This window comes from Podarcis cretensis, assembly GCF_951804945.1.
Source record: "Podarcis cretensis genome assembly, chromosome: 5".
NCBI classification, from domain to species: domain Eukaryota; kingdom Metazoa; phylum Chordata; class Lepidosauria; order Squamata; family Lacertidae; genus Podarcis; species Podarcis cretensis.
The window spans coordinates 101,699,715-101,714,350 of NC_137174.1; the positions used below are offsets into that span (position 1 = coordinate 101,699,715).

General features: G+C 47.5%; 1 protein-coding gene and 1 long non-coding RNA gene across 4 annotated transcripts in view; one reads left to right on the forward strand and one right to left on the reverse strand.

Moving 5' to 3' along the window:
* LOC307217218 overlaps positions 1 to 14,636 on the forward strand; it is a 671,692-nt gene that overhangs the window by 440,349 nt on the left and 216,707 nt on the right. The window lies entirely within an intron of this gene.
* FGF12 (fibroblast growth factor 12) overlaps positions 1 to 14,636 on the reverse strand; it is a 233,646-nt gene that overhangs the window by 62,070 nt on the left and 156,940 nt on the right. The gene's annotated exons all lie outside the window — the stretch shown is intronic.

Here is a 14,636-nt window from a genome sequence, read left to right on the forward strand (position 1 = left end):
ATCCAGAATCCAATTACACTGGTACCTCAGGTTACATACACTTCAGGTTACATACGCTTCAGGTTACAGACTCCGCTAACCCAGAAATAGTGCTTCAGGTTAAGAACTTTGCTTCAGGATGAGAACAGAAATCGTGCTCTGGCGGCGTGGCGGCAGCAGGAGGCCCCATTAGCTAAAGTGGTGCTTCAGGTTAAGAACAGTTTCAGGTTAAGAACGGACCTCCGGAACAAATTAAGTTCTTAACCCGAGGTACCACTGTAAAACGATTTAGCTTAATTAATGCCACAAAATGGATGGAGTTGATCCAGCAATGCTGGATGTCAAAGTCTGATAGGCATTTATACCTCCAGCTCCCCATTGCTGCCCCCTTGCCTCTTAGCACCCCCTGTGTAATCCCCCCCACCCAGTGGGGGAAGCACCAGCCCAAACGAGGAGGAAGCTCCTCAACCATGGGTGGGCAACCTAAGGCCCAGGGCATGGATCCGGCCCAATCGCCTTCTAAATCCGGCCCATGGATGGTCCAGGATTCAGCATGTTTTTATATGCGTAGAATGTGCCCTTTTATTTAAAATGTATCTCTGGGTTATTTGTGGGGCATAGGAATGTGTTCATTTTTTATTTTTATTTTTTGCTTCCAAAATATAGTCCGGTCCCCCACAATGTCTGAGGGACAGTGGACCGGCCCACGGCTGAAAAAGTTTGCTGAACCCTGGACCTCAACATTCTGTCACATCCCAGCGTGACCAAGGACCCAGGAGAGAAGGGATAAGGCCACACAGAGGGGAACTGACTCTGCTCCCACTGTCTAGACCAGGCTGCCCCAGACTCAGCCCTCCAGATGTTTTGGGACTCCAACTCCCATCATCCTTAGCTAACAGGACCAGTGGTCAGGGATGATTGCCCCATAGGATGGCTGCAATACCATCAAGTGAATGATGTGTTTAGATGTGACAAGAAAGTAGGATTTAATGATAAAAAAATCTAAATTCCAAATTGAATTACTAGAAGGCAGGAACAAATTATTGTCTAAAATGTGCAATTTCTTATTAGAATGGTATACAAAACAGACAAAGGAGGAGATGATAAAATGGGCAATGGATTTTGGGCATAACATTGAGTATGATGCTTGGGTAAAACTGTGGAATGAGAGTATAAAATTTACAGCATGTACCACCTTAAGAGAGAATATCATGAAAATGATGTATCACTGGTATTTGGCACCTGTTAAATTAGCAAGAATGTATAGGATGAGTAGTAAGACATGTTGGAAATGTAAAGATAAAGATGGAGATTTTTATCACATGTGGTGGACATGTGAGAAAATGAAACCGTTTTGGGAACGGATTTATAACAAATTGAAAAAGATATTCAAATACACTTTCCCAAAAAAGCCAGAAACTTTCTTGCTAGGCTTGATGGGAGAGGAAATAGAAAAAGCAGATCAAAGTTATTTATGTATGCTATGACTGCTGCCAGAACTTTGTTAGCCCAAAAATGGAAAGTACCAGAATTACCAACAATAGAGGAGCGACAGACGAAGATGGTGGATTATGTGGAACTAGCAAAACTGACCTGTAGAATCCAAAATCAGGAGGAAACAAAATTCCAAAGAGATTGGAGTAAGTTTATTGTTTTTTTTTAATATGTTGTTGTTGTTGTTTAGTCGTTTAGTCGTGTCCGACTCTTCGTGACTCCATGGACCAGAGAACGCCAGGCACTCCTGTCCTCCACTGCCCCCCGCAGCTTGGTCACTCATGCTGGTAACCTCGAAAACACTATCCAACCATCTTGTCCTCTGTCGCCCCCTTCTCCTTGTGCCCTCCATCTTTCCCAACATCAGAGTCTTTTCCAGGGAGTCTTCTCTTCTCATGAGGTGGCCAAAGTCTTGGAGCCTCAGCTTCAGGATCTGTCCTTCCAGTGAGCACTCAGGGCTGATTTCCTTCAGAATGGAGAGGTTTGATCTTCTTGGAGTCCATGGGACTCTCAAGAGTCTCCTCCAGCACCATAATTCAAAAGCATCAATTCTTCGGCGATCAGCCTTCTTTATGGTCCAGCTCTCACTTCCATACATCACTACTGGGAAAACCATAGCTTTAACTATACGGACCTTTGTTGGCAAGGTGATGTCTCTACTTCTCAAGAAGTAGGCCTGTCATTGCCCTTCTCCCAAGAAGCAGGCGTCTTTTAATTTCGTGGCTGCTGTCACCATCTGCAGTGATCATGGAGCCCAAGAAAGTAAAATCTCTCACTGCCTCCATTTCTCCCCCTTCTATTTGCCAGGAGGTGATGGGACCAGTAGCCATGATCTTCGTTTTTTTGATGTTGAGCTTCAGACCATATTTTGCACTCTCCTCTTTCACCCTCAATAAAAGGTTCTTTAATTCCTCCTCACTTTCTGCCATCAAGGTTGTGTCATCTGCATATCTGAGGTTGTTGATATTTCTTCCGGCAATCTTAATTCCGGCTAGGGATTCATCCAGCCCAGCCTTTCGCATGATGAATTCTGCATATAAGTTAAATAAGCAGGGAGACAAAATGCAGCCTTGTCGTACTCCTTTCCCAATTTTGAACCAGTCAGTTGTTCCATGTCCAGTTCTAACTGTAGCTTCTTGTCCCACATAGAGATTTCTCAGGAGACAGATGAGGTGATCAGGCACTCCCATTTCTTTAAGAACTTGCCATAGTTTGCCATGGTCGACACAGTCAAAGGCTTTATATATATATATATATATATTTATTAAAATTTTTAAACATAAATGCAGAAATCAAAACAATGAAACATATATCATAACATATTTTCTTAACTTCATTGGACTCCCTCACGTCTCCCGCTCCCACTTGCATCATTGTCAATTCTTACCCGCAATTTATCATCTTGTTTACATTCTTATATCCCACTCATGGAGTAAGTTTATTGATTATATAACTGTAGAAATTTGAAGACTCTGGCAGGAGTGAAATAAATCTTACGATGTAGACTGACTGGATATAATAAGAAACTGTGGAAAGGTGACTGAAGCAAGAAAACCTGTTGGAGGGAGGGATGGAAGTCAATGCTCAGCAGAGTGTTGGGAAAGAATGTGGGTAAATGACTGTTGAATATTACTGTACTTTGTTTGTTGGTATAAAATGAAACTAGACAGCATCTTAAAAAGCAGTGACATCACCTTGCCGACAAAGGTCCATATATTAAACCTATGGTTTTCCCAGTAGTGATGTATGGAAGTGAGAGCTGGACCATCAAGAAGGCTGGTCGCCGAAGAATGGATGCTTTTGAATTATGGTGCTGGAGGAAACTCTTGACAGTCCCATGGACTCCAAGAAGATCAAACTGATCCATTCTGAAGGAAATCAGCCCTGAGTGCTCACTGGAAGGACAGATCCTGAAGCTGAGGCTCCAAGACTTTGGCCACCTCATGAGAAGTGAAGACTCCCTGGAAAAGACCCTGATGTTGGGAAAGATGGAGGGCGCAAGGAGAAGACGACAACAGAGGACGAGATGGTGGGACAGTGTTCTCAAAGCTACGAAAAAACTGCGGGAGGCAGTGGAAGACAGGAGTGCCTGGCGTGCTCTGGTCCAGGGGGTCACAAAGAGTTGGACACGACTAAACGACTAAAGAACAACAACATTAAATGAAAAACCAATAAAAAGCATTAAAAAAATAGATGAGTCTTGGGAATCCCTTTCAACTCTATATTTCTATGGTAATGTAAAGGTGGTGGGACATTCTCTTTTTTGTGCATCCATTTTTGGTGGGGCTTGTGCATGTGGGCTGAGCCTTTGGCTTTAGGAGAGGCCTGGGAGTCATCATTTGCAAAGCCTATCCTATTTTGGAGTTTTTTTAAAAAATGATTTTTCAGCTGTTTGCAGAAATCCAAGCAAAAAAGAAGACAGAAGGGTGATGGGGAGTGGGGGCTCCACAAAGCATTGTCAAATATTTGCACTGAAGAAGTGAAAGGTTTTAACTGAGTTAATTTCACCTTGACTAAAGCAATGAAAATTCAGGGAGGGACGCAGGTGGCACAGCAGGGAGACGGTGACAGCAAGCCTGGTTTCCAGCTGATTGTATCTCCAACACCACTTATAACACACACAGAGATTTGCAAACATGTACTCCAAATATCGACCCCTCCAAAAAACAAACAAACCCAGAACCACCCCACACAAGCCAGCTGACACGGGGGTTCAATACCATAAGGGGGCATTTCCCAGGGTATCTGCCAAGTCAGTTTGAGAGTTGATTTAGCTGGAAAGTGACTGCAACGTGTTGCATCTGCAAATACACACATGTATATGGAACGGTTGGATTTTTTCTTTTCCCTCCTGCATTGGCACATGAGTGGGATGGATCTGTTCCATCCTATGTGGTCATATCACTCAGTCACATGGCAGGATCTACTTCATGCAGCACATTGTTAAACTATGGAACTCCCCGCCACAGGAGGCAGTGAGATGGTCACCTGCCTTGATGGCTTTAAAGGAAGATTAGACAAATTCATGGAGGAGAGAGGGCTATCAATGGCGGCTATCTGACTTTTAGAAGACATCTGAAGGCAGCCCCGTTTAGGGAAGTTTTTAATGTTTGAAGTTTTACTCTGTTTTTAGTGTTCTGTTGGGCGTCGCCCAGAGTGGCTGGGGGATGAATAATAAAATTATTATTACTACTACTACTACTAATACCAGCTGCTGGAAGCCACAGGAGAAGAGAGGGCTCTCGTGCTTGAATCCTGCTTGCAGGTTTCCCACTGACATCTGGTTTGTTGGCCATTGCGAGAACAAGACGCTGAACTAATTAGATGGACTATTGACCTCATCTCACGGGCTCCTCTTATGTTCATAGCATGTTTTTGTCGTTTAGTCGTGTCCGCCTCTTTGTGACCCCCTGGACCAGAGCACACCAGGCACTCCTGTCTTCCACTGCCTCCCGCAGTTTGGTCAAACTCATGTTTGTGGCTTCGAGAACACTGTCCCACCATCTCGTCCTCTGTCGTCCCCTTCTCCTTGTGCCCTCCATCTTTCCCAACATCAGGGTCTTTTCCAGGGAGTCTTCTCTTCTCATGAGGGGGCCAAAGTCTTGGAGCCTCAGCTTCACGATCAGTCCTTCCAGTGAGCACTCAGGGCTGATTTCCTTCAGAATGGAGATGTTTGATCTTCTTGCAGTCCATGGGACTGTCAAGAGTTTCCTCCAGCACCACAATTCAAAAGCATCCATTCTTTGGCGATCAGCCTTCTTTATGGTCCAGCTCTCACTTCCATACATCACTACTGGGAAAGGTTCATAGCATAGATCAGGCATTTCCAACAGGTAGACCATGATCTACTGGTAGATTGCAGGGGTGTCCCAGGTAGATCATGGAATGGCTCAACAACTCCTGGCAATGAGTCTTTTTATACTGTGAGTAGATTGCTGTCTCTTGGGTGTTGACCTGCCTGGCATAGAAGACCCACCAGCCCCACTTAACTCCCTGGTCCAACCTGCAGCTGTGCGCAGGAAGCTTATGGGAAGCAACCTCAATATTGGCCAGGGTGACAGCAGAGCTGGCACAAAACCCAAACCCAATGCAGACAGTGGGTCTGAGAGAATCCCCTGGTCCCTGGCTACACACTGAGTCATTGTCACTGCAAGCAGTGAAACAGGCTCTGTGTATAACACATTGCGTGCCAAAGGAACAGGATCCTCTCCAGAATTGTGAAATGTTCCCTCGCTTGCTCTGGGCTAGACTTGCCTGCAAATCCTGAGCCGTAGGGTGTGCGAAGAAGGGACACTCTGCAGCGGCCTTCTCCAACCAGGGGGACCTCAAAATATGTTGGAAGACAATTCCCACCAGCCCCATAAGTTTTGCAGTGAAACCAAATGGGATGTCCCATCTAAGGTGCTTATTGTGGGGAACCCGCAAGCAGGATTTCCACACAAGAGATCTCCCCTCTCCTAAGGTCTCCAGGAACTGGAGTTTGAAAGCACTGCATGCTCCAGCAATGGAAGCAGAACACAGCCATTGTGGCTGGTAGCCATCACTTGCTATCAATAGCCATGGATTTGTCCAATCCTCTATTAATGCCGTCCAAGTTGGTAGTCATCACTGCCTCCTGAGGGAGTGAAGAAGGACTTTCTTTTAAGTTGGACTACTGCAACACCCTCTAGGGATGCAGGTGGCGCTGTGGGTTAAACCACAGAGCCTAGGACTTGCCGATCAGAAGGTCGGCGGTTCGAATCCCCACGACGGGGTGAGCTCTTGTTGTTCGGTCCCTGCTCCTTCCAACCTAGCAGTTTGAAAGCACGTCAAAGTGCAAATAGATAAATAGGTACCGCTCCGGCGGGAAGGTAAACGGCGTTTCTGTGCGTTGCTCTGGTTCGCCAGAAGCGGCTTAGTCATGCTGGCCACATGACCCGGAAGCTGTACGCTGGCTCCCTCGGCCAGTAAAGCGAGATGAGCGCCGCAACCCCAGAGTCGGTCACGACTGGACCTAATGGTCAGGGGTCCCTTTACCTTTTTACTGCAACACCCTCTATATGGGGGCTACCTTTGAAGGTGACCCGGAAACTACAGCTAATCCAGAATGTGGCAAATAGACTGGGGACTGGGAGCGGCCACCACCGAGTCCACATAACACCGGTCTTGAAAGACCTACACTGGCTCCCAATACGTTTCCAAGCACAATTTAAAGTGTTGGTGCTGACCTTTGAAACCCTAAACGGCCTCGGCCCAGTATACCTGAAGGAGCGTCTCCACCCCCATCATTCTACCCATACACGGAGGTCCAGCTCTGAGGGCCTTCTGGAGGTTCCCTCCCTGTGAGGTTACAGGGAACCAGGCAGAGGGCCTTCTCAGTAGTGACACCTGCCCTGTGGAACGCCCTCCCACGGGATGTCAAGGAGATAAAAAATTACACAAATTTTAGAAGGCAGCCCTGTATTGGGAGGTTTTTAATGTTTTTAGATATGCTGTATGTTGCCCAGGGTGCCTGGGGAAACCCAGCCAGATGGGCAGGGAATAATTAAAAAAATATAATTATAATTATAATTAGTGCTGAATCTTCCAACATTCAGCTTCTTGGATGTCCACGTTTGGAGGCAAATTTCTCTCTGTCCACTTCCCGATTTTATAAAGTTCTATCATGACACCTCTTGCTTGCCTTTTCTCTAAACTAAAAAGCCACAGACATTGCAACCTTTCCTCCTAAGAGAGTCCCTGTATGCTATGCAGTCTGTGCACATATGGCTACACAGGTGTGCCTGCATTCACCTGAGTAAAAAGCTTTCTTCAAAGGGGTGGTCGCTCCATCCCCTTGATTATTAAGGCTGTCATTTTCTGAACTTTTTGCAATTCTACATTATCCTTTTTGAGAGGAGGTGTCCATAACTGTACTCAGTATTCCAAATACTAGCATGTGTTTAACCCCTGCTGTTCTGTATGAAACAGAAGAGGAAACACTCCACACACAGAGAGACACACACTGAAGCAGTCAACTCTAGGAAAGATTCAAAAGCTATGGAGAGGCTTGGAAAGAGAAAAATGCTGCAGAAGATGACTAGGAGGCATGTTTACAGTGGTACCTCGGGTTAAGAACTTAATTCGTTCCGGAGGCCCGTTCTAAACCTGAAACTGTTCTTAACCTGAAGCACCACTTTAGCTAATGGGGCCTCCCGCTGCCACCGCCGCACCATTTCTGTCCTCATCCTGAAGCAAAGTTATTAACCTGAAGCACTATTTCTGGGCTAGCGGAGTCTGTAACCTGAAGCGTATGTAACCTGAAGCTTATGTAACCCGAGGTATCACTGTATATGGCAAAAGAGCACAACAGGAGAACACAGAATCACAGAATTGTCTAGTCCAGCCCCGTGCAATGCCGGAATCTCAGCTGAAGAATCCCATCCATTCTCTGCTTAAGAATCTCCCATGAAGAGAAGTCCATCACTTCCCGAGGGAGACCATTCCACGGCTGAAAGGCCCTTACTGCCAGAAAGTTCTTCCTAATGTTCATGTATGTGACAACGACCGCAAGAGTTCTGGTAGCACAAGGATGGAAGACTGAAGAAACCCCAACTAAAGAATCATGGCAAGAAAAATTGATGGACTATGCAGAACTGGCAAAACTGACATACAAGATATGGGACAAGGATAACTGTGACTTTAAGGATGAATGGGAACCCTTTACAAAGTATCTGAAGATGCAGTAAAGCAAACTGGACTCCTTGGCAGGTTTTGAATAAACATTCACAGACTTTTTATTGATAATAATCAACTAAATAGTTTGAGGATGTATACAACTTTGTAACATGCAGAAAACAGCAGTCTCAGGGAAACCAAAGACTGGAACTGAGGGAAGTCGGGGGGTGGGGGCAGATGGATTTTGTGTGGGAGGGGGGAGGGAGGAAAAATGGGGGGGGGACAAGGATGATATGTTTTAGGATAATGTGTCTTGTTTTAATTTTGAATTAAAAAACTAAAAAAAGAAAGTTCTTCCCAATGTTTAATGGGAATCTCCTTGCTTGCCACTTGAATCCATTGGTTCTGGGGCAGCAGAAAACAACCTTGCTCCACCTCCCATGGGACAGCCAAAGACCGCCAACCTTTGCTCCTGCTCCCGACCTGACCTTCTCCACCTAGACCCTGACGCTGTCTCAGGCTCTCTCTTTCTCTAGAGCAAGCTCCTTGCGTTCTCCTCCGCTGGCTCACCAGAGGCTTCATCCCACATCATTTATTTACCGACTTGCACAGATTGCCGGTGGCATCTCTGCCGGTAACTGCCGCGCGGAACAGGACTGCGGAACGGATTAAATGCGATAACATTGTGCAGAGCTTTTCCTTCCTGGGCCAAGATGGATGTTATTAGGTAACGGTTAACTGGAGGCATCTCTGTGGAGAGGGATCGCAAAGGCCTCTGATGCCAAAGCAGAAAGCAGCGGCGGTGGCCCTTTGGCACATCAAAACCTGTCGTGTTTGCTTCATTCTGCAGTCAGCGCTTCCCTTGTCATGGTCGCACTACAAGCTCAGCAGATGACCAAGGCTGCAAACAGCATCCCCCCATCCCCCCCACTGCTTTGGGGGTAAACACCATTGAAATTGGTGGGATTTTGTTCACGACTCACAGTGTTAAAAACTCAGATATATAAAAGAACATGATGGAAAATGGAAATTAAGAGATTATGATGAGATCAAAGACCAGTTTCAGAGTTGGTTGCATTATCGACAACTATATGAAACACATAAGGAAGACAGCAAGAAAGGATTTAGTTATACAAGATCTAGGTTTCAAACGGAAGTGATCGAAGGGAAAGTGAAATTACTGAAGGCGACATACAGCATATTATTAGAATGGGAGAAGAAAGATGAAGAGGTAAAATCAGTTATGATTAAATGGGCACAAGATGTAGGTCACAACATAATGATGGAAGATTGGGTTAAATTATGGAAAACTGACTTAAAATTTACAGATTGTTCCCTGTTGAAGGAAAATTACATGAAGATGATGTACAGATGGTACACAACACCAGTGCAGTTAGGGAAAACGTACAAAACTAGTTCAAATATATGCCGGAAGTGTAAGGAAAAGGAGGGGACATTTTATCATATGTGCTCTGCTGTCACCCTGGCCAATATTGAGGTTGCTTGCCACAAACTTCCCGCGCACAGCTGCAGGTTGGACCAGGGAGTTAAGTGGGGCTGGTGGGTCTTCTATGCCAGGCACGTCAACTCCCAACGTCAACTTCGGCTGATCGCCGAAGAATGGATGCTTTTGAATTATGAACTTCTGAAGTTTTCCCAGTGAGCCAGTACATAGATACATTTATCAGTGAATTGTTACATTTGGTATTGTGCAGCAAAGGCCCTTTGAATGGATAGGAAGAAACTGTGATGACCTGTTTTTTGGGGACAAATCACAAAAGTCACAAAAGTGATTGTGCTGGTTTTGGTAGTGGGCTGCATGTATATGATATCTGCTGGAGGGGCAACCCCCCCCCCAACCTGTACATAAATTCCTGCAACACTCCTGCTAGAAAAAAAATGAGGGAGCAGAACCCTTGGGGTGGTGATGCTGTGAGCCCTTCCATCCCATGCATTTCTCATGTGTGTGTGATACTAAGCAAAAGCATTTTATTGTCACAGAAAACGCTACTGGCCTTCAATGAGCTTCATCCCAAAGACACCAACACTGAAAGTGTAATCGGGGACACCTGAAACCCCTCGACTCTCACACAAAGGATTACTTGGGAGCAGGTTTCCATTGGTACTTCAAATCATAGAATTGCAGAATTGGGACCCCCCCCCTCCACGGGAACCTGGCCAAGTCCCTTGCAAGGCAGGAATCGCAGCTCAAGAATCCTTGACAGATGGCCATCCAACATCTCTTTAAAAACCTCCAATGAATCACGGAATTGGAAAGTTGGAAGGGGTGCCAAGGATCATCTAGTCCAACCCCCTGCGATGCAAGAATCTCAGCTTATTGAGTGCCCCTTTGCTCTTGAACCCTTTCCGGGACACCACATTTAAATTCTTATTCACATACCTCCTTGCTGGCCCTAGTAGGACCAGCTTGGCCAGTTAGCCCTGGTGATCATTCGATGTCTACTGACTGGGTTTTGTCCCCCCCCCCAAAAAAAAATGACCCCTGAATTTTTGAATTGTATTGATACTGATGCTGCATTTTATGTTGTATTCTATGCTGTTTTATGCTGTTTTTAAGTTGCATTTTAATGTTTTATATTTTCTGTTAGCTGCCCTGAGCCTGGTTTTTGAACTGGGGAGGGCAGGGTATAAATAATTTATTATTATTATTATTATTATTATTATTATTATTATTATTATTATTTAGGGAATCCTGCTGATTTGGAGTTCTGGAACAGCGGAGACCTCTGACTGTGATTGACAGGTTGACATAATGGAGATGGGTCTGCTGCTGGACTGCTGCCCCCCACCTCCCGGTGGCATAGGAAGGGAGGTGTGGTGCGTGCGGCCCGCCCCGGGTGTCATCACTGAGGGGGGTGAAAAATGGCAAAAATATGTATTTTTAAAATAAAATAAAAAAATTGGGGCTCATGACACTTTTCTCGAAAAAATATTATTTAAAATGAGTTTAATAACTTGGTCTGACAATGAATGAACCTCAGCAAGTAAACATAACACATACTGAAACTTTTTAGTTCAGCCAAGAAATGCAATGAAATGCAAACGGCGGACTCCTTCATTGGAGCCTGGCTCTGTGCCAGAAGGTGCTGTGCCTTGGCTGGAGCGCTTGGGCCTGGCACAGCTCTGTCCTGAACCCGGGGCGAAGAGCAAGCAGGGGGACGGCAGCGCTGCTGCCCACCTTCCTCAGCCATGGCACACCTCACGCCTGGCAGCAGCTGCTCTTCTGACCTGGCAGTAGAGAGCAGCCCTCGTCAGTCAGCCGTGGCGAGCGCACCCGTCTGCAGCAGCTCCATTGCTGGGTCAGCTTTGACCCGGTGGCAGAGAGCAGGAGGGTCAGCAGCAATTGTGATGGCCTGGGACTCGGGCTCGGACTCAGAACCGGAGGAGTCTCAGTCCGCACTGCATCCTCTGCTTCAGGCATCACCTGAACCAAGTCTGGGGCCTGATCCTGAAGAGCCCCAGTCTGCACAGACTGTTCCCCGGCAACAAACACCAGCTGGGCCGAGTCAGGGGCCTGATCCTGCCCTGGCTCCAGATGCAGGGATGACCTCGTTGTCTCCAGCTGGGCCATCACTTACAGCTGCTCCACTACCAGTTGGGTCAGGGGAGGCTGAGGCGGCCTCTGGGTCTAGTCACCCACTGATGTCTCCCGAGTTGCAGAGACTGAGGTCTGAGAGAAGGAGAGACCTGAGGACTCGCAGGAGGAGTGCTTGCCTTCGGGCAAAACAGGGAGGTGAGTCGCCGGGGGATCAGGACTGGCTGCTACCCCGACAGACATAAAAGGCTGCTGGACCCCACCCCAGGTTGTGGGAGCAACATTGCTGTTTGCTGGAACTGGCCTGAGACCCTGTGCCTGACCTAGCTTGGTTTCCTGCCTTGGCCCTGTCGGACTCATGGAATCCTTGGATTCGGGACCGAACCTGGACCGTGTTGCTTGGGTTAACCCCCAAGCCCAGCACAGCAATGCTGCTGCCCACCCTCCATGGCGTTGGTGCCTCGCGTCCACCTGCAGTACCTCCATCGTTGGGTCATGTCTGACCTGGTAGCAGAGAGCAGGGGAAGAATGAACAGCAGCTTCCCTGCCCCTCTCCTACCCTGAACTGTGGCACGTGGGAGGGCACCCTTTGCGCCCCACCCTCCTCGGGGGCGCACCCCATGCACCCGCCCCGGGCAGTACGGGCATATGCTCCTCCGCTCTCTCCCCCCCCCCTTCTTTGGGGAGCCGCTGCACCCTCTGTTGGGAAGCCTCACAAGTTCTGGAACGTTCCACAAGGCAAACGCTTTGGAGTTAATTTAATCAAATTACTAGCTGTTTACTCTCGGGCGTTTGAATGGCAGCGGCTGTGTTTGGGAGATGAAGGCTTCTCAGCTGACTCATCAGTCAGCCCCTCACCCCCACCTGGCAGCTCCAGCTTGAACACAGAGGATGAAGAATGGCAAGCTCAACATCCCAGGCAGGAAGCATTGAATCAACACAAACAGAGGCTTTCAAGCCCCATTTTGGCAGAAGCAAAGCCTCTGGCGCTGGAGTCTTCGGAGTCCTTCTCAGCAGAGGAGACACCACTAAAAACAGTTCCTACATATGAACATAAAAGAAGAGCCTGCTGGATCAGGCCAATGGGGGCCCCTCTGGCCCAGGATCCTGTTCTCACAACAGCCAACCAGCTACTTCCATGGTGTAGCTGTGATTCCTGCAGGAAGTTGGACTAGATGAAGTTTGGACTTGATATCCTCCTTTATCACACTACCCTAAGGAGTCTCAAAAGGGACGTGGGTGGCGCTGTGGGTTAAACCACAGAGCCGAGGACTGTCAAAGTAGATAAATAGGTACCGCTCTGGCGGGAAGGTAAACGGCGTTTCCGTGCGCTGCTCTGGTTCACCAGAAGCGGCTTAGTCATGCTGGGCACATGACCCGGAAACTGTCCGCCGGCTCCCTCGGCCAATAAAGCGAGATGAGCGCCGCAACCCCAGAGTTGGTCACAACTGGACCTAATGGTCAGGGGTCCCTTTACCTTTACCTTTAAGGAGTCTCAAAGCAGCTCACAATCTCCTTTCCCTTCCTCCCCCACAACAAACACTCTGTGAGGTGAGTGGGGCTGAGAGACTTCAGAGAAGTGTGACTGGCCCAAGGTCACCCAGCAGCTGCATGTGGAGGAGTGGGGAATCGAACCCGGTTCACCAGATTACAAGTCCACTGGTCTTAACCACTACACCACAGGGTTCCTTCCAAGCTCCAGCTCTACAACTTTTGTGATTCTGATTCCCAGCAGCTGGTGTTCCGATATAGCCTGCCCCTAGGCATGGAGGTTCTGCTATGACTGTAAATGTCCATATGGAGAGCCCTGCAGGATTTGGCCAAAGGCCCATCCAGCCCAGGACCCTGTTCTCACAGCAGCCCGCCAGATGCCAGTTGTTCTCTTAAACTACTGTGCCCAGAAAGCCGTCTCTGTGGATCATGTTTGGCGCGGTTGCCACACATGGTAGCATTCTAAGCCCCTCGCTGGGCTCTGCAGCTCTTTTGCCTACAAAAGTGGAGTTTGATATCTCCAGTGGAGAATTCAAGTTTCTAGCCCTGAAGATGGCATGAACCAGACTGGGCCTGTGTGGGAAGGAACATTGTAGATATGAACAAGACAGGGAGTTTGGGGTTTAATGATCAGGATCCGCCATAGAGAAAAGGATTCGGTAATGCAAAGGGGGAAACGGAAGCCCATTCAGATATTTTGTGCAGCTTTCTCAATTCAGCACTTCCTGGGACACCAGAAGGGGAACTTCAGAGGAAAAGTGAGAAAGAGATGTCCTGATGGAAGTTTATAAAAATTATGCCTGGCACAAAGAAAAGTTTGTCTCCATCTCCCATTACACAACTACTTGTGAACATTCAATGAAGCTGAACATTGGAAGATTCAGGGCAGATAAAGTCCTTCTTCATGCAGCACAGAGTTGAACTATGGAACTCCCTGCCACAGGAGACAGTGATTGGTACCAAGCTAGATGGCTTTAAAGGAGGATCAGAGAGATTCACGGAGGAGGAGAGGGTGATTGATGGCTCCTGGCCAGGATGGCTCTGCTCTGCCCTTCACAGCTGGAGGCAGCAAGGGACCACAGAAGGGGAGAATTCTCTTGGATCCTGCTTGGGGGGTTCTTCCCACTAGGACATCTTGTTGGCCATGGGGAGGAGAAGCTGCTGGGCTAGTTGGGCCACTGGCTCTCAATTTGGCACTTCCTGGCAAAGTGGAATGTGGGCCAGCACATGGGCAAAAGGAGACGGTTCCTTTTCACCCCCCCAAAATGCGCCGTATTGGAGTGCTTCCTCTCTAAGCAATGATCAGCATGCCTGATCCTGTACACTGAATCAGCTGGTAAAATAAGAGGTCTCTGCACTGGCTGGGAGGTCCCTGAGGACCAAACAAACTTCCACCAAGTTTTCTAGTATTCAAAATTTGCTAATTCTCCATCGTTTCAGGCCAACCTGAAAACTCCAAGGGTTGAACCTGGGAGCTTCT